The sequence below is a fragment of the Pelobates fuscus genome, chromosome 3 (genome assembly GCF_036172605.1).
Source record: "Pelobates fuscus isolate aPelFus1 chromosome 3, aPelFus1.pri, whole genome shotgun sequence".
NCBI classification, from domain to species: Eukaryota; Metazoa; Chordata; class Amphibia; order Anura; family Pelobatidae; genus Pelobates; species Pelobates fuscus.
In genome coordinates this window covers 398,731,788-398,756,071 of record NC_086319.1, presented here as the reverse complement: position 1 = coordinate 398,756,071, position 24,284 = coordinate 398,731,788, and the positions used below count along the sequence as shown (strand labels likewise).

Below are 24,284 nucleotides of genomic sequence, written 5' to 3'. Positions count from 1 at the left end.
GAAAAAAAATTCAAAAACAAAAAACCCAAAGTGATTGACAATTTCCGAGAGTCATTCATATCTGATCTATGTAGAGCATGATCCAGTCTAAGTTCACATTTCGCTGTTTCAAACTTTGCAAGCACACTGTTTATTGGAATAAGATGAAAAAAAATCTATTGCAGAAATTTTAACTTGACTTGGGCACTTCCCAAAAATTGGGTTCTTCCAAACTGATACGGTTCAGATTTTCGAGAGACGTGCTTAAAATGACCATTATTGTACAAGAAAAAAAATTCAAAAACAAAAAACCCAAAGTGATTGACAATTTCCGAGAGTCATTCATATCTGATCTATGTAGAGCATGATCCAGCACAAAATGTTGTTGATTCAGCAACAAGTGCAGTAACAGTCATTGAAAATGTTAAATAGGAACGCAAAATTTGCTGAATAAAGTGTCGTAAAATCAGATTTTTTTGCGTTGGCCGGGAATCGAACCCGGGTCAGCTGCTTGGAAGGCAGCTATGCTCACAACTATACCACCAACGCTTGATGCGTTTTGGTTTTACCGACACCACGAGCCATACGGTCACATTTTCAGACAAGCTTCCTGATCTCTCAAGAACGCTCGCCTAGTCTAAGTTCACATTTTGCTGTTTCAAACTTTGCAAGCACACTGTTTATTGGAATAAGATGAAAAAAAATCTATTGCAGAAATTTTAACTTGACTTGGGCACTTCCCAAAAATTGGGTTCTTCCAAACTGATACGGTTCAGATTTTCGAGAGACGTGCTTAAAATGACCATTATTGTACAAGAAAAAAAATTCAAAAACAAAAAACCCAAAGTGATTGACAATTTCCGAGAGTCATTCATATCTGATCTATGTAGAGCATGATCCAGCACAAAATGTTGTTGATTCAGCAACAAGTGCAGTAACAGTCATTGAAAATGTTAAATCGGAACGCAAAATTTGCTGACTAAAGTGTCGTAAAATCAGATTTTCTTGCGTTGGCCGGGAATCGAACCCGGGTCAACTGCTTGGAAGGCAGCTATGCTCACCACTATACCACCAACGCTTGATGCATTTTGGTTTTACCGACACCACGAGCCATACGGTCACATTTTCAGACAAGCTTCCTGATCTCTCAAGAACGCTCGCCTAGTCTAAGTTCACATTTTGCTGTTTCAAACTTTGCAAGCACACTGTTTATTGGAATAAGATGAAAAAAAATCTATTGCAGAAATTTTAACTTGACTTGGGCACTTCCCAAAAATTGGGTTCTTCCAAACTGATACGGTTCAGATTTTCGAGAGACGTGCTTAAAATGACCATTATTGTACAAGAAAAAAAATTCAAAAACAAAAAACCCAAAGTGATTGACAATTTCCGAGAGTCATTCATATCTGATCTATGTAGAGCATGATCCAGCACAAAATGTTGTTGATTCAGCAACAAGTGCAGTAACAATCGTTGAAAATGTTAAATAGGAACGCAAAATTTGCTGAATAAAGTGTCGTAAAATCAGATTTTTTTGCGTTGGCCGGGAATCGAACCCGGGTCAACTGCTTGGAAGGCAGCTATGCTCACCACTATACCACCAACACTTGATGTGTTTTGGTTTTACCGACACCACGAGCCATATTGTCACATTTTCAGACAAGCTTCCTGATCTCTCAAGAACGCTCGCCTAGTCTAAGTTCACATTTTGCTGTTTCAAACTTTGCAAGCACACTGTTTATTGGAATAAGATGAAAAAAAATCTATTGCAGAAATTTTAACTTGACTTGGGCACTTCCCAAAAATTGGGTTCTTCCAAACTGATACGGTTCAGATTTTTGAGAGACGTGCTTAAAATGACCATTATTGTACAAGAAAAAAAATTCAAAAACAAAAAACCCAAAGTGATTGACAATTTCCGAGAGTCATTCATATCTGATCTATGTAGAGCATGATCCAGTCTAAGTTCACATTTCGCTGTTTCAAACTTTGCAAGCACACTGTTTATTGGAATAAGATGAAAAAAAATCTATTGCAGAAATTTTAACTTGACTTGGGCACTTCCCAAAAATTGGGTTCTTCCAAACTGATACGGTTCAGATTTTCGAGAGACGTGCTTAAAATGACCATTATTGTACAAGAAAAAAAATTCAAAAACAAAAAACCCAAAGTGATTGACAATTTCCGAGAGTCATTCATATCTGATCTATGTAGAGCATGATCCAGCACAAAATGTTGTTGATTCAGCAACAAGTGCAGTAACAGTCATTGAAAATGTTAAATAGGAACGCAAAATTTGCTGAATAAAGTGTCGTAAAATCAGATTTTTTTGCGTTGGCCGGGAATCGAACCCGGGTCAGCTGCTTGGAAGGCAGCTATGCTCACAACTATACCACCAACGCTTGATGCGTTTTGCTTTTACCGACACCACGAGCCATACGGTCACATTTTCAGACAAGCTTCCTGATCTCTCAAGAACGCTCGCCTAGTCTAAGTTCACATTTTGCTGTTTCAAACTTTGCAAGCACACTGTTTATTGGAATAAGATGAAAAAAAATCTATTGCAGAAATTTTAACTTGACTTGGGCACTTCCCAAAAATTGGGTTCTTCCAAACTGATACGGTTCAGATTTTCGAGAGACGTGCTTAAAATGACCATTATTGTACAAGAAAAAAAATTCAAAAACAAAAAACCCAAAGTGATTGACAATTTCCTAGAGTCATTCATATCTGATCTATGTAGAGCATGATCCAGCACAAAATGTTGTTGATTCAGCAACAAGTGCAGTAACAGTCATTGAAAATGTTAAATCGGAACGCAAAATTTGCTGACTAAAGTGTCGTAAAATCAGATTTTCTTGCGTTGGCCGGGAATCGAACCCGGGTCAACTGCTTGGAAGGCAGCTATGCTCACCACTATACCACCAACGCTTGATGCATTTTGGTTTTACCGACACCACGAGCCATACGGTCACATTTTCAGACAAGCTTCCTGATCTCTCAAGAACGCTCGCCTAGTCTAAGTTCACATTTTGCTGTTTCAAACTTTGCAAGCACACTGTTTATTGGAATAAGATGAAAAAAATCTATTGATGTGTTTTAGTTTTACCGACACCACGAGCCATACGGTCACATTTTCAGACAAGCTTCCTGATCTCTCAAGAACGCTCGCCTAGTCTAAGTTCACATTTTGCTGTTTCAAACTTTGCAAGCACACTGTTTATTGGAATAAGATGAAAAAAAATCTATTGCAGAAATTTTAACTTGACTTGGGCACTTCCCAAAAATTGGGTTCTTCCAAACTGATACGGTTCAGATTTTCGAGAGACGTGCTTAAAATGACCATTATTGTACAAGAAAAAAAATTCAAAAACAAAAAACCCAAAGTGATTGACAATTTCCGAGAGTCATTCATATCTGATCTATGTAGAGCATGATCCAGTCTAAGTTCACATTTCGCTGTTTCAAACTTTGCAAGCACACTGTTTATTGGAATAAGATGAAAAAAAATCTATTGCAGAAATTTTAACTTGACTTGGGCACTGCCCAAAAATTGGGTTCTTCCAAACTGATACGGTTCAGATTTTCGAGAGACGTGCTTAAAATGACCATTATTGTACAAGAAAAAAAATTCAAAAACAAAAAACCCAAAGTGATTGACAATTTCCGAGAGTCATTCATATCTGATCTATGTAGAGCATGATCCAGCACAAAATGTTGTTGATTCAGCAACAAGTGCAGTAACAGTCATTGAAAATGTTAAATCGGAACGCAAAATTTGCTGACTAAAGTGTCGTAAAATCAGATTTTCTTGCGTTGGCCGGGAATCGAACCCAGGTCAACTGCTTGGAAGGCAGCTATACTCACCACTATACCACCAACGCTTGATGCGTTTTGGTTTTACCGACACCACGAGCCATACGGTCACATTTTCAGACAAGCTTCCTGATCTCTCAAGAACGCTCGCCTAGTCTAAGTTCACATTTTGCTGTTTCAAACTTTGCAAGCACACTGTTTATTGGAATAAGATGAAAAAAATCTATTAATGTGTTTTAGTTTTACCGACACCACGAGCCATACGGTCACATTTTCAGACAAGCTTCCTGATCTCTCAAGAACGCTCGCCTAGTCTAAGTTCACATTTCGCTGTTTCAAACTTTGCAAGCACACTGTTTATTGGAATAAGATGAAAAAAAATCTATTGCAGAAATTTTAACTTGACTTGGGCACTTCCCAAAAATTGGGTTCTTCCAAACTGATACGGTTCAGATTTTCGAGAGACGTGCTTAAAATGACCATTATTGTACAAGAAAAAAAATTCAAAAACAAAAAACCCAAAGTGATTGACAATTTCCGAGAGTCATTCATATCTGATCTATGTAGAGCATGATCCAGCACAAAATGTTGTTGATTCAGCAACAAGTGCAGTAACAGTCGTTGAAAATGTTAAATAGGAACGCAAAATTTGCTGAATAAAGTGTCGTAAAATCAGATTTTTTTGCGTTGGCCGGGAATCGAACCCGGGTCAACTGCTTGGAAGGCAGCTATGCTCACCACTATACCACCAACGCTTGATGCGTTTTGGTTTTACCGACACCACGAGCCATACGGTCACATTTTCAGACAAGCTTCCTGATCTCTCAAGAACGCTCGCCTAGTCTAAGTTCACATTTTGCTGTTTCAAACTTTGCAAGCACACTGTTTATTGGAATAAGATGAAAAAAAATCTATTGCAGAAATTTTAACTTGACTTGGGCACTTCCCAAAAATTGGGTTCTTCCAAACTGATACGGTTCAGATTTTCGAGAGACGTGCTTAAAATGACCATTATTGTACAAGAAAAAAAATTCAAAAACAAAAAACCCAAAGTGATTGACAATTTCCGAGAGTCATTCATATCTGATCTATGTAGAGCATGATCCAGTCTAAGTTCACATTTCGCTGTTTCAAACTTTGCAAGCACACTGTTTATTGGAATAAGATGAAAAAAAATCTATTGCAGAAATTTTAACTTGACTTGGGCACTTCCCAAAAATTGGGTTCTTCCAAACTGATACGGTTCAGATTTTCGAGAGACGTGCTTAAAATGACCATTATTGTACAAGAAAAAAAATTCAAAAACAAAAAACCCAAAGTGATTGACAATTTCCGAGAGTCATTCATATCTGATCTATGTAGAGCATGATCCAGCACAAAATGTTGTTGATTCAGCAACAAGTGCAGTAACAGTCATTGAAAATGTTAAATCGGAACGCAAAATTTGCTGACTAAAGTGTCGTAAAATCAGATTTTCTTGCGTTGGCCGGGAATCGAACCCAGGTCAACTGCTTGGAAGGCAGCTATGCTCACCACTATACCACCAACTCTTGATGCGTTTTGGTTTTACCGACACCACGAGCCATATGGTCACATTTTCAGACAAGCTTCCTGATCTCACAAGAACGCTCGCCTAGTCTAAGTTCACATTTTGCTGTTTCAAACTTTGCAAGCACACTGTTTATTGGAATAAGATGAAAAAAAATCTATTGCAGAAATTTTAACTTGACTTGGGCACTTCCCAAAAATTGGGTTCTTCCAAACTGATACGGTTCAGATTTTCGAGAGACGTGCTTAAAATGACCATTATTGTACAAGAAAAAAAATTCAAAAACAAAAAACCCAAATTGATTGACAATTTCCGAGAGTCATTCATATCTGATCTATGTAGAGCATGATCCAGCACAAAATGTTGTTGATTCAGCAACAAGTGCAGTAACAGTCATTGAAAATGTTAAATAGGAACGCAAAATTTGCTGAATAAAGTGTCGTAAAATCAGATTTTTTTGCGTTGGCCGGGAATCGAACCCGGGTCAGCTGCTTGGAAGGCAGCTATGCTCACAACTATACCACCAACGCTTGATGCGTTTTGGTTTTACCGACACCACGAGCCATACGGTCACATTTTCAGACAAGCTTCCTGATCTCTCAAGAACGCTCGCCTAGTCTAAGTTCACATTTTGCTGTTTCAAACTTTGCAAGCACACTGTTTATTGGAATAAGATGAAAAAAAATCTATTGCAGAAATTTTAACTTGACTTGGGCACTTCCCAAAAATTGGGTTCTTCCAAACTGATACGGTTCAGATTTTCGAGAGACGTGCTTAAAATGACCATTATTGTACAAGAAAAAAAATTCAAAAACAAAAAACCCAAAGTGATTGACAATTTCCGAGAGTCATTCATATCTGATCTATGTAGAGCATGATCCAGTCTAAGTTCACATTTCGCTGTTTCAAACTTTGCAAGCACACTGTTTATTGGAATAAGATGAAAAAAAATCTATTGCAGAAATTTTAACTTGACTTGGGCACTTCCCAAAAATTGGGTTCTTCCAAACTGATACGGTTCAGATTTTCGAGAGACGTGCTTAAAATGACCATTATTGTACAAGAAAAAAAATTCAAAAACAAAAAACCCAAAGTGATTGACAATTTCCGAGAGTCATTCATATCTGATCTATGTAGAGCATGATCCAGCACAAAATGTTGTTGATTCAGCAACAAGTGCAGTAACAGTCATTGAAAATGTTAAATAGGAACGCAAAATTTGCTGAAATAGTGTGTCGTAAAATCAGATTTTCTTGCGTTGGCCGGGAATCGAACCCGGGTCAACTGCTTGGAAGGCAGCTATGCTCACCACTATACCACCAACGCTTGATGCATTTTGGTTTTACCGACACCACGAGCCATACGGTCACATTTTCAGACAAGCTTCCTGATCTCTCAAGAACGCTCGCCTAGTCTAAGTTCACATTTTGCTGTTTCAAACTTTGCAAGCACACTGTTTATTGGAATAAGATGAAAAAAAATCTATTGCAGAAATTTTAACTTGACTTGGGCACTTCCCAAAAATTGGGTTCTTCCAAACTGATACGGTTCAGATTTTCGAGAGACGTGCTTAAAATGACCATTATTGTACAAGAAAAAAAATTCAAAAACAAAAAACCCAAAGTGATTGACAATTTCCGCGAGTCATTCATATCTGATCTATGTAGAGCATGATCCAGCACAAAATGTTGTTGATTCAGCAACAAGTGCAGTAACAGTCATTGAAAATGTTAAATAGGAACGCAAAATTTGCTGAATAAAGTGTCGTAAAATCAGATTTTTTTGCGTTGGCCGGGAATCGAACCCGGGTCAGCTGCTTGGAAGGCAGCTATGCTCACAACTATACCACCAACGCTTGATGCGTTTTGGTTTTACCGACACCACGAGCCATACGGTCACATTTTCAGACAAGCTTCCTGATCTCTCAAGAACGCTCGCCTAGTCTAAGTTCACATTTTGCTGTTTCAAACTTTGCAAGCACACTGTTTATTGGAATAAGATGAAAAAAAATCTATTGCAGAAATTTTAACTTGACTTGGGCACTTCCCAAAAATTGGGTTCTTCCAAACTGATACGGTTCAGATTTTCGAGAGACGTGCTTAAAATGACCATTATTGTACAAGAAAAAAAATTCAAAAACAAAAAACCCAAAGTGATTGACAATTTCCGAGAGTCATTCATATCTGATCTATGTAGAGCATGATCCAGCACAAAATGTTGTTGATTCAGCAACAAGTGCAGTAACAGTCATTGAAAATGTTAAATCGGAACGCAAAATTTGCTGACTAAAGTGTCGTAAGATCAGATTTTCTTGCGTTGGCCGGGAATCGAACCCGGGTCAACTGCTTGGAAGGCAGCTATGCTCACCACTATACCACCAACGCTTGATGCATTTTGGTTTTACCGACACCACGAGCCATACGGTCACATTTTCAGACAAGCTTCCTGATCTCTCAAGAACGCTCGCCTAGTCTAAGTTCACATTTTGCTGTTTCAAACTTTGCAAGCACACTGTTTATTGGAATAAGATGAAAAAAAATCTATTGCAGAAATTTTAACTTGACTTGGGCACTTCCCAAAAATTGGGTTCTTCCAAACTGATACGGTTCAGATTTTCGAGAGACGTGCTTAAAATGACCATTATTGTACAAGAAAAAAAATTCAAAAACAAAAAACCCAAAGTGATTGACAATTTCCGAGAGTCATTCATATCTGATCTATGTAGAGCATGATCCAGTCTAAGTTCACATTTCGCTGTTTCAAACTTTGCAAGCACACTGTTTATTGGAATAAGATGAAAAAAAATCTATTGCAGAAATTTTAACTTGACTTGGGCACTGCCCAAAAATTGGGTTCTTCCAAACTGATACGGTTCAGATTTTCGAGAGACGTAAAACCCAAAGTGATTGACAATTTCCGAGAGTCATTCATATCTGATCTATGTAGAGCATGATCCAGCACAAAATGTTGTTGATTCAGCAACAAGTGCAGTAACAGTCATTGAAAATGTTAAATCGGAACGCAAAATTTGCTGACTAAAGTGTCGTAAAATCAGATTTTCTTGCGTTGGCCGGGAATCGAACCCAGGTCAACTGCTTGGAAGGCAGCTATGCTCACCACTATACCACCAACGCTTGATGCGTTTTGGTTTTACCGACACCACGAGCCATACGGTCACATTTTCAGACAAGCTTCCTGATCTCTCAAGAACGCTCGCCTAGTCTAAGTTCACATTTTGCTGTTTCAAACTTTGCAAGCACACTGTTTATTGGAATAAGATGAAAAAAAAATCTATTGCAGAAATTTTAACTTGACTTGGGCACTTCCCAAAAATTGGGTTCTTCCAAACTGATACGGTTCAGATTTTCGAGAGACGTGCTTAAAATGACCATTATTGTACAAGAAAAAAAATTCAAAAACAAAAAACCCAAAGTGATTGACAATTTCCGAGAGTCATTCATATCTGATCTATGTAGAGCATGATCCAGCACAAAATGTTGTTGATTCAGCAACAAGTGCAGTAACAGTCGTTGAAAATGTTAAATAGGAACGCAAAATTTGCTGAATAAAGTGTCGTAAAATCAGATTTTTTTGCGTTGGCCGGGAATCGAACCCGGGTCAACTGCTTGGAAGGCAGCTATGCTCACCACTATACCACCAACGCTTGATGCGTTTTGGTTTTACCGACACCACGAGCCATACGGTCACATTTTCAGACAAGCTTCCTGATCTCTCAAGAACGCTCGCCTAGTCTAAGTTCACATTTTGCTGTTTCAAACTTTGCAAGCACACTGTTTATTGGAATAAGATGAAAAAAAATCTATTGCAGAAATTTTAACTTGACTTGGGCACTTCCCAAAAATTGGGTTCTTCCAAACTGATACGGTTCAGATTTTCGAGAGACGTGCTTAAAATGACCATTATTGTACAAGAAAAAATATTCAAAAACAAAAAACCCAAAGTGATTGACAATTTCCGAGAGTCATTCATATCTGATCTATGTAGAGCATGATCCAGTCTAAGTTCACATTTCGCTGTTTCAAACTTTGCAAGCACACTGTTTATTGGAATAAGATGAAAAAAAATCTATTGCAGAAATTTTAACTTGACTTGGGCACTTCCCAAAAATTGGGTTCTTCCAAACTGATACGGTTCAGATTTTCGAGAGACGTGCTTAAAATGACCATTATTGTACAAGAAAAAAAATTCAAAAACAAAAAACCCAAAGTGATTGACAATTTCCGAGAGTCATTCATATCTGATCTATGTAGAGCATGATCCAGCACAAAATGTTGTTGATTCAGCAACAAGTGCAGTAACAGTCATTGAAAATGTTAAATCGGAACGCAAAATTTGCTGACTAAAGTGTCGTAAAATCAGATTTTCTTGCGTTGGCCGGGAATCGAACCCAGGTCAACTGCTTGGAAGGCAGCTAGGCTCACCACTATACCACCAACTCTTGATGCGTTTTGGTTTTACCGACACCACGAGCCATATGGTCACATTTTCAGACAAGCTTCCTGATCTCTCAAGAACGCTCGCCTAGTCTAAGTTCACATTTTGCTGATTCAAACTTTGCAAGCACACTGTTTATTGGAATAAGATGAAAAAAAATCTATTGCAGAAATTTTAACTTGACTTGGGCACTTCCCAAAAATTGGGTTCTTCCAAACTGATACGGTTCAGATTTTCGAGAGACGTGCTTAAAATGACCATTATTGTACAAGAAAAAAAATTCAAAAACAAAAAACCCAAAGTGATTGACAATTTCCGAGAGTCATTCATATCTGATCTATGTAGAGCATGATCCAGCACAAAATGTTGTTGATTCAGCAACAAGTGCAGTAACAATCGTTGAAAATGTTAAATAGGAACGCAAAATTTGCTGAATAAAGTGTCGTAAAATCAGATTTTTTTGCGTTGGCCGGGAATCGAACCCGGGTCAACAGCTTGGAAGGCAGCTATGCTCACCACTATACCACCAACGCTTGATGTGTTTTGGTTTTACCGACACCACGAGCCATACGGTCACATTTTCAGACAAGCTTCCTGATCTCTCAAGAACGCTCGCCTAGTCTAAGTTCACATTTTGCTGTTTCAAACTTTGCAAGCACACTGTTTATTGGAATAAGATGAAAAAAAATCTATTGCAGAAATTTTAACTTGACTTGGGCACTTCCCAAAAATTGGGTTCTTCCAAACTGATACGGTTCAGATTTTCGAGAGACGTGCTTAAAATGACCATTATTGTACAATAAAAAAAATTCAAAAACAAAAAACCCAAAGTGATTGACAATTTCCGAGAGTCATTCATATCTGATCTATGTAGAGCATGATCCAGCACAAAATGTTGTTGATTCAGCAACAAGTGCAGTAACAGTCATTGAAAATGTTAAATCGGAACGCAAAATTTGCTGACTAAAGTGTCGTAAAATCAGATTTTCTTGCGTTGGCCGGGAATCGAACCCAGGTCAACTGCTTGGAAAGCAGCTATGCTCACCACTATACCACCAACGCTTGATGCGTTTTGGTTTTACCGACACCACGAGCCATATGGTCACATTTTCAGACAAGCTTCCTGATCTCTCAAGAACGCTCGCCTAGTCTAAGTTCACATTTTGCTGTTTCAAACTTAGCAAGCACACTGTTTATTGGAATAAGATGAAAAAAAATCTATTGCAGAAATTTTAACTTGACTTGGGCACTTCCCAAAAATTGGGTTCTTCCAAACTGATACGGTTCAGATTTTCGAGAGACGTGCTTAAAATGACCATTATTGTACAAGAAAAAAAATTCAAAAACAAAAAACCCAAAGTGATTGACAATTTCCGAGAGTCATTCATATCTGATCTATGTAGAGCATGATCCAGCACAAAATGTTGTTGATTCAGCAACAAGTGCAGTAACAGTCATTGAAAATGTTAAATAGGAACGCAAAATTTGCTGAATAAAGTGTCGTAAAATCAAATTTTTTTGCGTTGGCCGGGAATCGAACCCGGGTCAGCTGCTTGGAAGGCAGCTATGCTCACAACTATACCACCAACGCTTGATGCGTTTTGGTTTTACCGACACCACGAGCCATACGGTCACATTTTCAGACAAGCTTCCTGATCTCTCAAGAACGCTCGCCTAGTCTAAGTTCACATTTTGCTGTTTCAAACTTTGCAAGCACACTGTTTATTGGAATAAGATGAAAAAAAATCTATTGCAGAAATTTTAACTTGACTTGGGCACTTCCCAAAAATTGGGTTCTTCCAAACTGATACGGTTCAGATTTTCGAGAGACGTGCTTAAAATGACCATTATTGTACAAGAAAAAAAATTCAAAAACAAAAAACCCAAAGTGATTGACAATTTCCGAGAGTCATTCATATCTGATCTATGTAGAGCATGATCCAGTCTAAGTTCACATTTCGCTGTTTCAAACTTTGCAAGCACACTGTTTATTGGAATAAGATGAAAAAAAATCTATTGCAGAAATTTTAACTTGACTTGGGCACTTCCCAAAAATTGGGTTCTTCCAAACTGATACGGTTCAGATTTTCGAGAGACGTGCTTAAAATGACCATTATTGTACAAGAAAAAAAATTCAAAAACAAAAAACCCAAAGTGATTGACAATTTCCGAGAGTCATTCATATCTGATCTATGTAGAGCATGATCCAGCACAAAATGTTGTTGATTCAGCAACAAGTGCAGTAACAGTCATTGAAAATGTTAAATCGGAACGCAAAATTTGCTGACTAAAGTGTCGTAAGATCAGATTTTCTTGCGTTGGCCGGGAATCGAACCCGGGTCAACTGCTTGGAAGGCAGATATGCTCACCACTATACCACCAACGCTTGATGCATTTTGGTTTTACCGACACCACGAGCCATACGGTCACATTTTCAGACAAGCTTCCTGATCTCTCAAGAACGCTCGCCTAGTCTAAGTTCACATTTTGCTGTTTCAAACTTTGCAAGCACACTGTTTATTGGAATAAGATGAAAAAAAATCTATTGCAGAAATTTTAACTTGACTTGGGCACTTCCCAAAAATTGGGTTCTTCCAAACTGATACGGTTCAGATTTTCGAGAGACGTGCTTAAAATGACCATTATTGTACAAGAAAAAAAATTCAAAAACAAAAAACCCAAAGTGATTGACAATTTCCGAGAGTCATTCATATCTGATATATGTAGAGCATGATCCAGTCTAAGTTCACATTTCGCTGTTTCAAACTTTGCAAGCACACTGTTTATTGGAATAAGATGAAAAAAAATCTATTGCAGAAATTTTAACTTGACTTGGGCACTGCCCAAAAATTGGGTTCTTCCAAACTGATACGGTTCAGATTTTCGAGAGACGTAAAACCCAAAGTGATTGACAATTTCCGAGAGTCATTCATATCTGATCTATGTAGAGCATGATCCAGCACAAAATGTTGTTGATTCAGCAACAAGTGCAGTAACAGTCATTGAAAATGTTAAATCGGAACGCAAAATTTGCTGACTAAAGTGTCGTAAAATCAGATTTTCTTGCGTTGGCCGGGAATCGAACCCAGGTCAACTGCTTGGAAGGCAGCTATGCTCACCACTATACCACCAACGCTTGATGCGTTTTGGTTTTACCGACACCACGAGCCATATGGTCACATTTTCAGACAAGCTTCCTGATCTCTCAAGAACGCTCGCCTAGTCTAAGTTCACATTTTGCTGTTTCAAACTTTGCAAGCACACTGTTTATTGGAATAAGATGAAAAAAAATCTATTGCAGAAATTTTAACTTGACTTGGGCACTTCCCAAAAATTGGGTTCTTCCAAACTGATACGGTTCAGATTTTCGAGAGACGTGCTTAAAATGACCATTATTGTACAAGAAAAAAAATTCAAAAACAAAAAACCCAAAGTGATTGACAATTTCCGAGAGTCATTCATATCTGATCTATGTAGAGCATGATCCAGCACAAAATGTTGTTGATTCAGCAACAAGTGCAGTAACAGTCGTTGAAAATGTTAAATAGGAACGCAAAATTTGCTGAATAAAGTGTCGTAAAATCAGATTTTTTTGCGTTGGCCGGGAATCGAACCCGGGTCAACTGCTTGGAAGGCAGCTATGCTCACCACTATACCACCAACGCTTGATGCGTTTTGGTTTTACCGACACCACGAGCCATACGGTCACATTTTCAGACAAGCTTCCTGATCTCTCAAGAACGCTCGCCTAGTCTAAGTTCACATTTTGCTGTTTCAAACTTTGCAAGCACACTGTTTATTGGAATAAGATGAAAAAAATCTATTAATGTGTTTTAGTTTTACCGACACCACGAGCCATACGGTCACATTTTCAGACAAGCTTCCTGATCTCTCAAGAACGCTCGCCTAGTCTAAGTTCACATTTCGCTGTTTCAAACTTTGCAAGCACACTGTTTATTGGAATAAGATGAAAAAAAATCTATTGCAGAAATTTTAACTTGACTTGGGCACTTCCCAAAAATTGGGTTCTTCCAAACTGATACGGTTCAGATTTTCGAGAGACGTGCTTAAAATGACCATTATTGTACAAGAAAAAATATTCAAAAACAAAAAACCCAAAGTGATTGACAATTTCCGAGAGTCATTCATATCTGATCTATGTAGAGCATGATCCAGTCTAAGTTCACATTTCGCTGTTTCAAACTTTGCAAGCACACTGTTTATTGGAATAAGATGAAAAAAAATCTATTGCAGAAATTTTAACTTGACTTGGGCACTTCCCAAAAATTGGGTTCTTCCAAACTGATACGGTTCAGATTTTCGAGAGACGTGCTTAAAATGACCATTATTGTACAAGAAAAAAAATTCAAAAACAAAAAACCCAAAGTGATTGACAATTTCCGAGAGTCATTCATATCTGATCTATGTAGAGCATGATCCAGCACAAAATGTTGTTGATTCAGCAACAAGTGCAGTAACAGTCATTGAAAATGTTAAATCGGAACGCAAAATTTGCTGACTAAAGTGTCGTAAAATCAGATTTTCTTGCGTTGGCCGGGAATCGAACCCAGGTCAACTGCTTGGAAGGCAGCTAGGCTCACCACTATACCACCAACTCTTGATGCGTTTTGGTTTTACCGACACCACGAGCCATATGGTCACATTTTCAGACAAGCTTCCTGATCTCTCAAGAACGCTCGCCTAGTCTAAGTTCACATTTTGCTGATTCAAACTTTGCAAGCACACTGTTTATTGGAATAAGATGAAAAAAAATCTATTGCAGAAATTTTAACTTGACTTGGGCACTTCCCAAAAATTGGGTTCTTCCAAACTGATACGGTTCAGATTTTCGAGAGACGTGCTTAAAATGACCATTATTGTACAATAAAAAAAATTCAAAAACAAAAAACCCAAAGTGATTGACAATTTCCGAGAGTCATTCATATCTGATCTATGTAGAGCATGATCCAGCACAAAATGTTGTTGATTCAGCAACAAGTGCAGTAACAATCGTTGAAAATGTTAAATAGGAACGCAAAATTTGCTGAATAAAGTGTCGTAAAATCAGATTTTTTTGCGTTGGCCGGGAATCGAACCCGGGTCAACTGCTTGGAAGGCAGCTATGCTCACCACTATACCACCAACACTTGATGTGTTTTGGTTTTACCGACACCACGAGCCATATTGTCACATTTTCAGACAAGCTTCCTGATCTCTCAAGAACGCTCGCCTAGTCTAAGTTCACATTTTGCTGTTTCAAACTTTTCAAGCACACTGTTTATTGGAATAAGATGAAAAAAAATCTATTGCAGAAATTTTAACTTGACTTGGGCACTTCCCAAAAATTGGGTTCTTCCAAACTGATACGGTTCAGATTTTCGAGAGACGTGCTTAAAATGACCATTATTGTACAAGAAAAAAAATTCAAAAACAAAAAACCCAAAGTGATTGACAATTTCCGAGAGTCATTCATATCTGATCTATGTAGAGCATGATCCAGTCTAAGTTCACATTTCGCTGTTTCAAACTTTGCAAGCACACTGTTTATTGGAATAAGATGAAAAAAAATCTATTGCAGAAATTTTAACTTGACTTGGGCACTTCCCAAAAATTGGGTTCTTCCAAACTGATACGGTTCAGATTTTCGAGAGACGTGCTTAAAATGACCATTATTGTACAAGAAAAAAAATTCAAAAACAAAAAACCCAAAGTGATTGACAATTTCCGAGAGTCATTCATATCTGATCTATGTAGAGCATGATCCAGCACAAAATGTTGTTGATTCAGCAACAAGTGCAGTAACAGTCATTGAAAATGTTAAATAGGAACGCAAAATTTGCTGAATAAAGTGTCGTAAAATCAGATTTTTTTGCGTTGGCCGGGAATCGAACCCGGGTCAGCTGCTTGGAAGGCAGCTATGCTCACAACTATACCACCAACGCTTGATGCGTTTTGGTTTTACCGACACCACGAGCCATACGGTCACATTTTCAGACAAGCTTCCTGATCTCTCAAGAACGCTCGCCTAGTCTAAGTTCACATTTCGCTGTTTCAAACTTTGCAAGCACACTGTTTATTGGAATAAGATGAAAAAAAATCTATTGCAGAAATTTTAACTTGACTTGGGCACTTCCCAAAAATTGGGTTCTTCCAAACTGATACGGTTCAGATTTTCGAGAGACGTGCTTAAAATGACCATTATTGTACAAGAAAAAAAATTCAAAAACAAAAAACCCAAAGTGATTGACAATTTCCGAGAGTCATTCATATCTGATCTATGTAGAGCATGATCCAGCACAAAATGTTGTTGATTCAGCAACAAGTGCAGTAACAGTCATTGAAAATGTTAAATAGGAACGCAAAATTTGCTGAATAAAGTGTCGTAAAATCAGATTTTTTTGCGTTGGCCGGGAATCGAACCCGGGTCAGCTGCTTGGAAGGCAGCTATGCTCACAACTATACCACCAACGCTTGATGCGTTTTGGTTTTACCGACACCACGAGCCATACGGTCACATTTTCAGACAAGCTTCCTGATCTCTCAAGAACGCTCGCCTAGTCTAAGTTCACATTTCGCTGTTTCAAACTTTGCAAGCACACTGTTTATTGGAATAAGATGAAAAAAAATCTATTGCAGAAATTTTAACTTGACTTGGGCACTTCCCAAAAATTGGGTTCTTCCAAACTGATACGGTTCAGATTTTCGAGAGACGTGCTTAAAATGACCATTATTGTACAAGAAAAAAAATTCAAAAACAAAAAACCCAAAGTGATTGACAATTTCCGAGAGTCATTCATATCTGATCTATGTAGAGCATGATCCAGCACAAAATGTTGTTGATTCAGCAACAAGTGCAGTAACAGTCATTGAAAATGTTAAATCGGAACGCAAAATTTGCTGACCAAAGTGTCGTAAGATCAGATTTTCTTGCGTTGGCCGGGAATCGAACCCGGGTCAACTGCTTGGAAGGCAGCTATGCTCACCACTATACCACCAACGCTTGATGCATTTTGGTTTTACCGACACCACGAGCCATACGGTCACATTTTCAGACAAGCTTCCTGATCTCTCAAGAACGCTCGCCTAGTCTAAGTTCACATTTTGCTGTTTCAAACTTTGCAAGCACACTGTTTATTGGAATAAGATGAAAAAAATCTATTGATGTGTTTTAGTTTTACCGACACCACGAGCCATACGGTCACATTTTCAGACAAGCTTCCTGATCTCTCAAGAACGCTCGCCTAGTCTAAGTTCACATTTTGCTGTTTCAAACTTTGCAAGCACACTGTTTATTGGAATAAGATGAAAAAAAATCTATTGCAGAAATTTTAACTTGACTTGGGCACTTCCCAAAAATTGGGTTCTTCCAAACTGATACGGTTCAGATTTTCGAGAGACGTGCTTAAAATGACCATTATTGTACAAGAAAAAAAATTCAAAAACAAAAAACCCAAAGTGATTGACAATTTCCGAGAGTCATTCATATCTGATCTATGTAGAGCATGATCCAGTCTAAGTTCACATTTCGCTGTTTCAAACTTTGCAAGCACACTGTTTATTGGAATAAGATGAAAAAAAATCTATTGCAGAAATTTTAACTTGACTTGGGCACTTCCCAAAAATTGGGTTCTTCCAAACTGATACGGTTCAGATTTTCGAGAGACGTGCTTAAAATGACCATTATTGTACAAGAAAAAAAATTCAAAAACAAAAAACCCAAAGTGATTGACAATTTCCGAGAGTCATTCATATCTGATCTATGTAGAGCATGATCCAGCACAAAATGTTGTTGATTCAGCAACAAGTGCAGTAACAGTCATTGAAAATGTTAAATCGGAACGCAAAATTTGCTGACTAAAGTGTCGTAAAATCAGATTTTCTTGCGTTGGCCGGGAATCGAACCCAGGTCAACTGCTTGGAAGGCAGCTAGGCTCACCACTATACCACCAACTCTTGATGCGTTTTGGTTTTACCGACACCACGAGCCATATGGTCACATTTTCAGACAAGCTTCCTGATCTCTCAAGAACGCTCGCCTAGTCTAAGTTCACATTTTGCTGATTCAAACTTTGCAAGCACACTGTTTATTGGAATAAGATGAAAAAAAATCTATTGCAGAAATTTTAACTTGACTTGGGCACTTCCCAAAAATTGGGTTCTTCCAAACTGATACGGTTCAGATTTTCGAGAGACGTGCTTAAAATGACCATTATTGTACAAGAAAAAAAATTCAAAAACAAAAAAACCAAAGTGATTGACAATTTCCGAGAGTCATTCATATCTGATCTATGTAGAGCATGATCCAGCACAAAATGTTGTTGATTCAGCAACAAGTGCAGTAACAATCGTTGAAAATGTTAAATAGGAACGCAAAATTTGCTGAATAAAGTGTCGTAAAATCAGATTTTTTTGCGTTGGCCGGGAATCGAACCCGGGTCAACTGCTTGGAAGGCAGCTATGCTCACCACTATACCACCAACGCTTGATGTGTTTTGGTTTTACCGACACCACGAGCCATACGGTCACATTTTCAGACAAGCTTCCTGATCTCTCAAGAACGCTCGCCTAGTCTAAGTTCACATTTTGCTGTTTCAAACTTTGCAAGCACACTGTTTATTGGAATAAGATGAAAAAAAATCTATTGCAGAAATTTTAACTTGACTTGGGCACTTCCCAAAAATTGGGTTCTTCCAAACTGATACGGTTCAGATTTTCGAGAGACGTGCTTAAAATGACCATTATTGTACAAGAAAAAAAATTCAAAAACAAAAAACCCAAAGTGATTGACAATTTCCGAGAGTCATTCATATCTGATCTATGTAGAGCATGATCCAGCACAAAATGTTGTTGATTCAGCAACAAGTGCAGTAACAGTCGTTGAAAATGTTAAATAGGAACGCAAAATTTGCTGAATAAAGTGTCGTAAAATCAGATTTTTTTGCGTTGGCCGGGAATCGAACCCGGGTCAACTGCTTGGAAGGCAGCTATGCTCACCACTATACCACCAACGCTTGATGCGTTTTGGTTTTACCGACACCACGAGCCATACGGTCACATTTTCAGACAAGCTTCCTGATCTCTCAAGAACGCTCGCCTAGTCTAAGTTCACATTTTGCTGTTTCAAACTTTGCAAGCACACTGTTTATTGGAATAAGATGAAAAAAATCTATTAATGTGTTTTAGTTTTACCGACACCACGAGCCATACGGTCACATTTTCAGACAAGCTTCCTGATCTCTCAAGAACGCTCGCCTAGTCTAAGTTCACATTTCGCTGTTTCAAACTTTGCAAGCACACTGTTTATTGGAATAAGATGAAAAAAAATCTATTGCAGAAATTTTAACTTGACTTGGGCACTTCCCAAAAATTGGGTTCTTCCAAACTGATACGGTTCAGATTTTCGAGAGACGTGCTTAAAATGACCATTATTGTACAAGAAAAAAAATTCAAAAACAAAAAACCCAAAGGGATTGACAATTTCCGAGAGTCATTCATATCTGATCTATGTAGAGCATGATCCAGCACAAAATGTTGTTGATTCAGCAACAAGTGCAGTAACAGTCATTGAAAATGTTAAATCGGAACGCAAAATTTGCTGACTAAAGTGTCGTAAAATCAGATTTTCTTGCGTTGGCCGGGAATCGAACCCGGGTCAACTGCTTGGAAGGCAGCTATGCTCACCACTATACCACCAACGCTTGATGCATTTTGGTTTTACCGACACCACGAGCCATACGGTCACATTTTCAGACAAGCTTCCTGATCTCTCAAGAACGCTCGCCTAGTCTAAGTTCACATTTTGCTGTTTCAAACTTTGCAAGCACACTGTTTATTGGAATAAGATGAAAAAAATCTATTGATGTGTTTTAGTTTTACCGACACCACGAGCCATACGGTCACATTTTCAGACAAGCTTCCTGATCTCTCAAGAACGCTCGCCTAGTCTAAGTTCACATTTTGCTGTTTCAAACTTTGCAAGCACACTGTTTATTGGAATAAGATGAAAAAAAATCTATTGCAGAAATTTTAACTTGACTTGGGCACTTCCCAAAAATTGGGTTCTTCCAAACTGATACGGTTCAGATTTTCGAGAGACGTGCTTAAAATGACCATTATTGTACAAGAAAAAAAATTCAAAAACAAAAAACCCAAAGTGATTGACAATTTCCGAGAGTCATTCATATCTGATCTATGTAGAGCATGATCCAGTCTAAGTTCACATTTCGCTGTTTCAAACTTTGCAAGCACACTGTTTATTGGAATAAGATGAAAAAAAATCTATTGCAGAAATTTTAACTTGACTTGGGCACTTCCCAAAAATTGGGTTCTTCCAAACTGATACGGTTCAGATTTTCGAGAGACGTGCTTAAAATGACCATTATTGTACAAGAAAAAAAATTCAAAAACAAAAAACCCAAAGTGATTGACAATTTCCGAGAGTCATTCATATCTGATCTATGTAGAGCATGATCCAGCACAAAATGTTGTTGATTCAGCAACAAGTGCAGTAACAGTCATTGAAAATGTTAAATCGGAACGCAAAATTTGCTGACTAAAGTGTCGTAAAATCAGATTTTCTTGCGTTGGCCGGGAATCGAACCCAGGTCAACTGCTTGGAAGGCAGCTAGGCTCACCACTATACCACCAACTCTTGATGCGTTTTGGTTTTACCGACACCACGAGCCATATGGTCACATTTTCAGACAAGCTTCCTGATCTCTCAAGAACGCTCGCCTAGTCTAAGTTCACATTTTGCTGATTCAAACTTTGCAAGCACACTGTTTATTGGAATAAGATGAAAAAAAATCTATTGCAGAAATTTTAACTTGACTTGGGCACTTCCCAAAAATTGGGTTCTTCCAAACTGATACGGTTCAGATTTTCGAGAGACGTGCTTAAAATGACCATTATTGTACAAGAAAAAAAATTCAAAAACAAAAAACCCAAAGTGATTGACAATTTCCGAGAGTCATTCATATCTGATCTATGTAGAGCATGATCCAGCACAAAATGTTGTTGATTCAGCAACAAGTGCAGTAACAATCGTTGAAAATGTTAAATAGGAACGCAAAATTTGCTGAATAAAGTGTCGTAAAATCAGATTTTTTTGCGTTGGCCGGGAATCGAACCCGGGTCAACTGCTTGGAAGGCAGCTATGCTCACCACTATACCACCAACGCTTGATGTGTTTTTGTTTTACCGACACCACGAGCCATACGGTCACATTTTCAGACAAGCTTCCTGATCTCTCAAGAACGCTCGCCTAGTCTAAGTTCACATTTTGCTGTTTCAAACTTTGCAAGCACACTGTTTATTGGAATAAGATGAAAAAAAATCTATTGCAGAAATTTTAACTTGACTTGGGCACTTCCCAAAAATTGGGTTCTTCCAAACTGATACGGTTCAGATTTTCGAGAGACGTGCTTAAAATGACCATTATTGTACAAGAAAAAATATTCAAAAACAAAAAACCCAAAGTGATTGACAATTTCCGAGAGTCATTCATATCTGATCTATGTAGAGCATGATCCAGTCTAAGTTCACATTTCGCTGTTTCAAACTTTGCAAGCACACTGTTTATTGGAATAAGATGAAAAAAAATCTATTGCAGAAATTTTAACTTGACTTGGGCACTTCCCAAAAATTGGGTTCTTCCAAACTGATACGGTTCAGATTTTCGAGAGACGTGCTTAAAATGACCATTATTGTACAAGAAAAAAAATTCAAAAACAAAAAACCCAAAGTGATTGACAATTTCCGAGAGTCATTCATATCTGATCTATGTAGAGCATGATCCAGCACAAAATGTTGTTGATTCAGCAACAAGTGCAGTAACAGTCATTGAAAATGTTAAATCGGAACGCAAAATTTGCTGACTAAAGTGTCGTAAAATCAGATTTTCTTGCGTTGGCCGGGAATCGAACCCAGGTCAACTGCTTGGAAGGCAGCTAGGCTCACCACTATACCACCAACTCTTGATGCGTTTTGGTTTTACCGACACCACGAGCCATATGGTCACATTTTCAGACAAGCTTCCTGATCTCTCAAGAACGCTCGCCTAGTCTAAGTTCACATTTTGCTGATTCAAACTTTGCAAGCACACTGTTTATTGGAATAAGATGAAAAAAAATCTATTGCAGAAATTTTAACTTGACTTGGGCACTTCCCAAAAATTGGGTTCTTCCAAACTGATACGGTTCAGATTTTCGAGAGACGTGCTTAAAATGACCATTATTGTACAAGAAAAAAAATTCAAAAACAAAAAACCCAAAGTGATTGACAATTTCCGAGAGTCATTCATATCTGATCTATGTAGAGCATGATCCAGCACAAAATGTTGTTGATTCAGCAACAAGTGCAGTAACAATCGTTGAAAATGTTAAATAGGAACGCAAAATTTGCTGAATAAAGTGTCGTAAAATCAGATTTTTTTGCGTTGGCCGGGAATCGAACCCGGGTCAACTGCTTGGAAGGCAGCTATGCTCACCACTATACCACCAACACTTGATGTGTTTTGGTTTTACCGACACCACGAGCCATATTGTCACATTTTCAGACAAGCTTCCTGATCTCTCAAGAACGCTCGCCTAGTCTAAGTTCACATTTTGCTGTTTCAAACTTTGCAAGCACACTGTTTATTGGAATAAGATGAAAAAAAATCTATTGCAGAAATTTTAACTTGACTTGGGCACTTCCCAAAAATTGGGTTCTTCCAAACTGATACGGTTCAGATTTTCGAGAGACGTGCTTAAAATGACCATTATTGTACAAGAAAAAAAATTCAAAAACAAAAAACCCAAAGTGATTGACAATTTCCGAGAGTCATTCATATCTGATCTATGTAGAGCATGATCCAGTCTAAGTTCACATTTCGCTGTTTCAAACTTTGCAAGCACACTGTTTATTGGAATAAGATGAAAAAAAATCTATTGCAGAAATTTTAACTTGACTTGGGCACTTCCCAAAAATTGGGTTCTTCCAAACTGATACGGTTCAGATTTTCGAGAGACGTGCTTAAAATGACCATTATTGTACAAGAAAAAAAATTCAAAAACAAAAAACCCAAAGTGATTGACAATTTCCGAGAGTCATTCATATCTGATCTATGTAGAGCATGATCCAGCACAAAATGTTGTTGATTCAGCAACAAGTGCAGTAACAGTCATTGAAAATGTTAAATAGGAACGCAAAATTTGCTGAATAAAGTGTCGTAAAATCAGATTTTTTTGCGTTGGCCGGGAATCGAACCCGGGTCAGCTGCTTGGAAGGCAGCTATGCTCACAACTATACCACCAACGCTTGATGCGTTTTGGTTTTACCGACACCACGAGCCATACGGTCACATTTTCAGACAAGCTTCCTGATCTCTCAAGAACGCTCGCCTAGTCTAAGTTCACATTTCGCTGTTTCAAACTTTGCAAGCACACTGTTTATTGGAATAAGATGAAAAAAAATCTATTGCAGAAATTTTAACTTGACTTGGGCACTTCCCAAAAATTGGGTTCTTCCAAACTGATACGGTTCAGATTTTCAAGAGACGTGCTTAAAATGACCATTATTGTACAAGAAAAAAAATTCAAAAACAAAAAACCCAAAGTGATTGACAATTTCCGAGAGTCATTCATATCTGATCTATGTAGAGCATGATCCAGCACAAAATGTTGTTGATTCAGCAACAAGTGCAGTAACAGTCATTGAAAATGTTAAATCGGAACGCAAAATTTGCTGACTAAAGTGTCGTAAGATCAGATTTTCTTGCGTTGGCCGGGAATCGAACCCGGGTCAACTGCTTGGAAGGCAGCTATGCTCACCACTATACCACCAACGCTTGATGCATTTTGGTTTTACCGACACCACGAGCCATACGGTCACATTTTCAGACAAGCTTCCTGATCTCTCAAGAACGCTCGCCTAGTCTAAGTTCACATTTTGCTGTTTCAAACTTGGCAAGCACACTGTTTATTGGAATAAGATGAAAAAAAATCTATTGCAGAAATTTTAACTTGACTTGGGCACTTCCCAAAAATTGGGTTCTTCCAAACTGATACGGTTCAGATTTTCGAGAGACGTGCTTAAAATGACCATTATTGTACAAGAAAAAATATTCAAAAACAAAAAACCCAAAGTGATTGACAATTTCCGAGAGTCATTCATATCTGATCTATGTAGAGCATGATCCAGTCTAAGTTCACATTTCGCTGTTTCAAACTTTGCAAGCACACTGTTTATTGGAATAAGATGAAAAAAAATCTATTGCAGAAATTTTAACTTGACTTGGGCACTTCCCAAAAATTGGGTTCTTCCAAACTGATACGGTTCAGATTTTCGAGAGACGTGCTTAAAATGACCATTATTGTACAAGAAAAAAAATTCAAAAACAAAAAACCCAAAGTGATTGACAATTTCCGAGAGTCATTCATATCTGATCTATGTAGAGCATGATCCAGCACAAAATGTTGTTGATTCAGCAACAAGTGCAGTAACA

The 24,284-nt window shown here is 38.0% G+C and overlaps 13 non-coding genes across 13 annotated transcripts; all 13 read right to left on the bottom strand.

Annotated features, from left to right (window-relative positions):
- Nucleotides 1-985: 985 nt before the first annotated feature.
- TRNAG-UCC (transfer RNA glycine (anticodon UCC)) lies at nt 986-1,057 on the bottom strand. Its single transcript has one exon. It is a non-coding gene; the product is annotated as a tRNA-Gly (tRNA).
- Nucleotides 1,058-2,838: 1,781 nt separating this feature from the next.
- TRNAG-UCC (transfer RNA glycine (anticodon UCC)) lies at nt 2,839-2,910 on the bottom strand. Its single transcript has one exon. It is a non-coding gene; the product is annotated as a tRNA-Gly (tRNA).
- A 1,568-nt stretch (nt 2,911-4,478) lies between these two features.
- Nucleotides 4,479-4,550, bottom strand: TRNAG-UCC (transfer RNA glycine (anticodon UCC)). Its single transcript has one exon. It is a non-coding gene; the product is annotated as a tRNA-Gly (tRNA).
- A 2,048-nt stretch (nt 4,551-6,598) lies between these two features.
- TRNAG-UCC (transfer RNA glycine (anticodon UCC)) lies at nt 6,599-6,670 on the bottom strand. Its single transcript has one exon. It is a non-coding gene; the product is annotated as a tRNA-Gly (tRNA).
- A 986-nt stretch (nt 6,671-7,656) lies between these two features.
- Nucleotides 7,657-7,728, bottom strand: TRNAG-UCC (transfer RNA glycine (anticodon UCC)). The gene has a single exon. It is a non-coding gene; the product is annotated as a tRNA-Gly (tRNA).
- Nucleotides 7,729-8,936: 1,208 nt separating this feature from the next.
- Nucleotides 8,937-9,008, bottom strand: TRNAG-UCC (transfer RNA glycine (anticodon UCC)). The gene has a single exon. It is a non-coding gene; the product is annotated as a tRNA-Gly (tRNA).
- A 4,384-nt stretch (nt 9,009-13,392) lies between these two features.
- Nucleotides 13,393-13,464, bottom strand: TRNAG-UCC (transfer RNA glycine (anticodon UCC)). The gene has a single exon. It is a non-coding gene; the product is annotated as a tRNA-Gly (tRNA).
- Nucleotides 13,465-16,727: 3,263 nt separating this feature from the next.
- TRNAG-UCC (transfer RNA glycine (anticodon UCC)) lies at nt 16,728-16,799 on the bottom strand. The gene has a single exon. It is a non-coding gene; the product is annotated as a tRNA-Gly (tRNA).
- Nucleotides 16,800-18,209: 1,410 nt separating this feature from the next.
- Nucleotides 18,210-18,281, bottom strand: TRNAG-UCC (transfer RNA glycine (anticodon UCC)). The gene has a single exon. It is a non-coding gene; the product is annotated as a tRNA-Gly (tRNA).
- Nucleotides 18,282-18,738: 457 nt separating this feature from the next.
- On the bottom strand, nt 18,739-18,810 carry TRNAG-UCC (transfer RNA glycine (anticodon UCC)). The gene has a single exon. It is a non-coding gene; the product is annotated as a tRNA-Gly (tRNA).
- Nucleotides 18,811-19,425: 615 nt separating this feature from the next.
- TRNAG-UCC (transfer RNA glycine (anticodon UCC)) lies at nt 19,426-19,497 on the bottom strand. The gene has a single exon. It is a non-coding gene; the product is annotated as a tRNA-Gly (tRNA).
- A 1,410-nt stretch (nt 19,498-20,907) lies between these two features.
- Nucleotides 20,908-20,979, bottom strand: TRNAG-UCC (transfer RNA glycine (anticodon UCC)). Its single transcript has one exon. It is a non-coding gene; the product is annotated as a tRNA-Gly (tRNA).
- A 2,576-nt stretch (nt 20,980-23,555) lies between these two features.
- Nucleotides 23,556-23,627, bottom strand: TRNAG-UCC (transfer RNA glycine (anticodon UCC)). Its single transcript has one exon. It is a non-coding gene; the product is annotated as a tRNA-Gly (tRNA).
- Between the last annotated feature and the right edge of the window lie 657 nt (nt 23,628-24,284).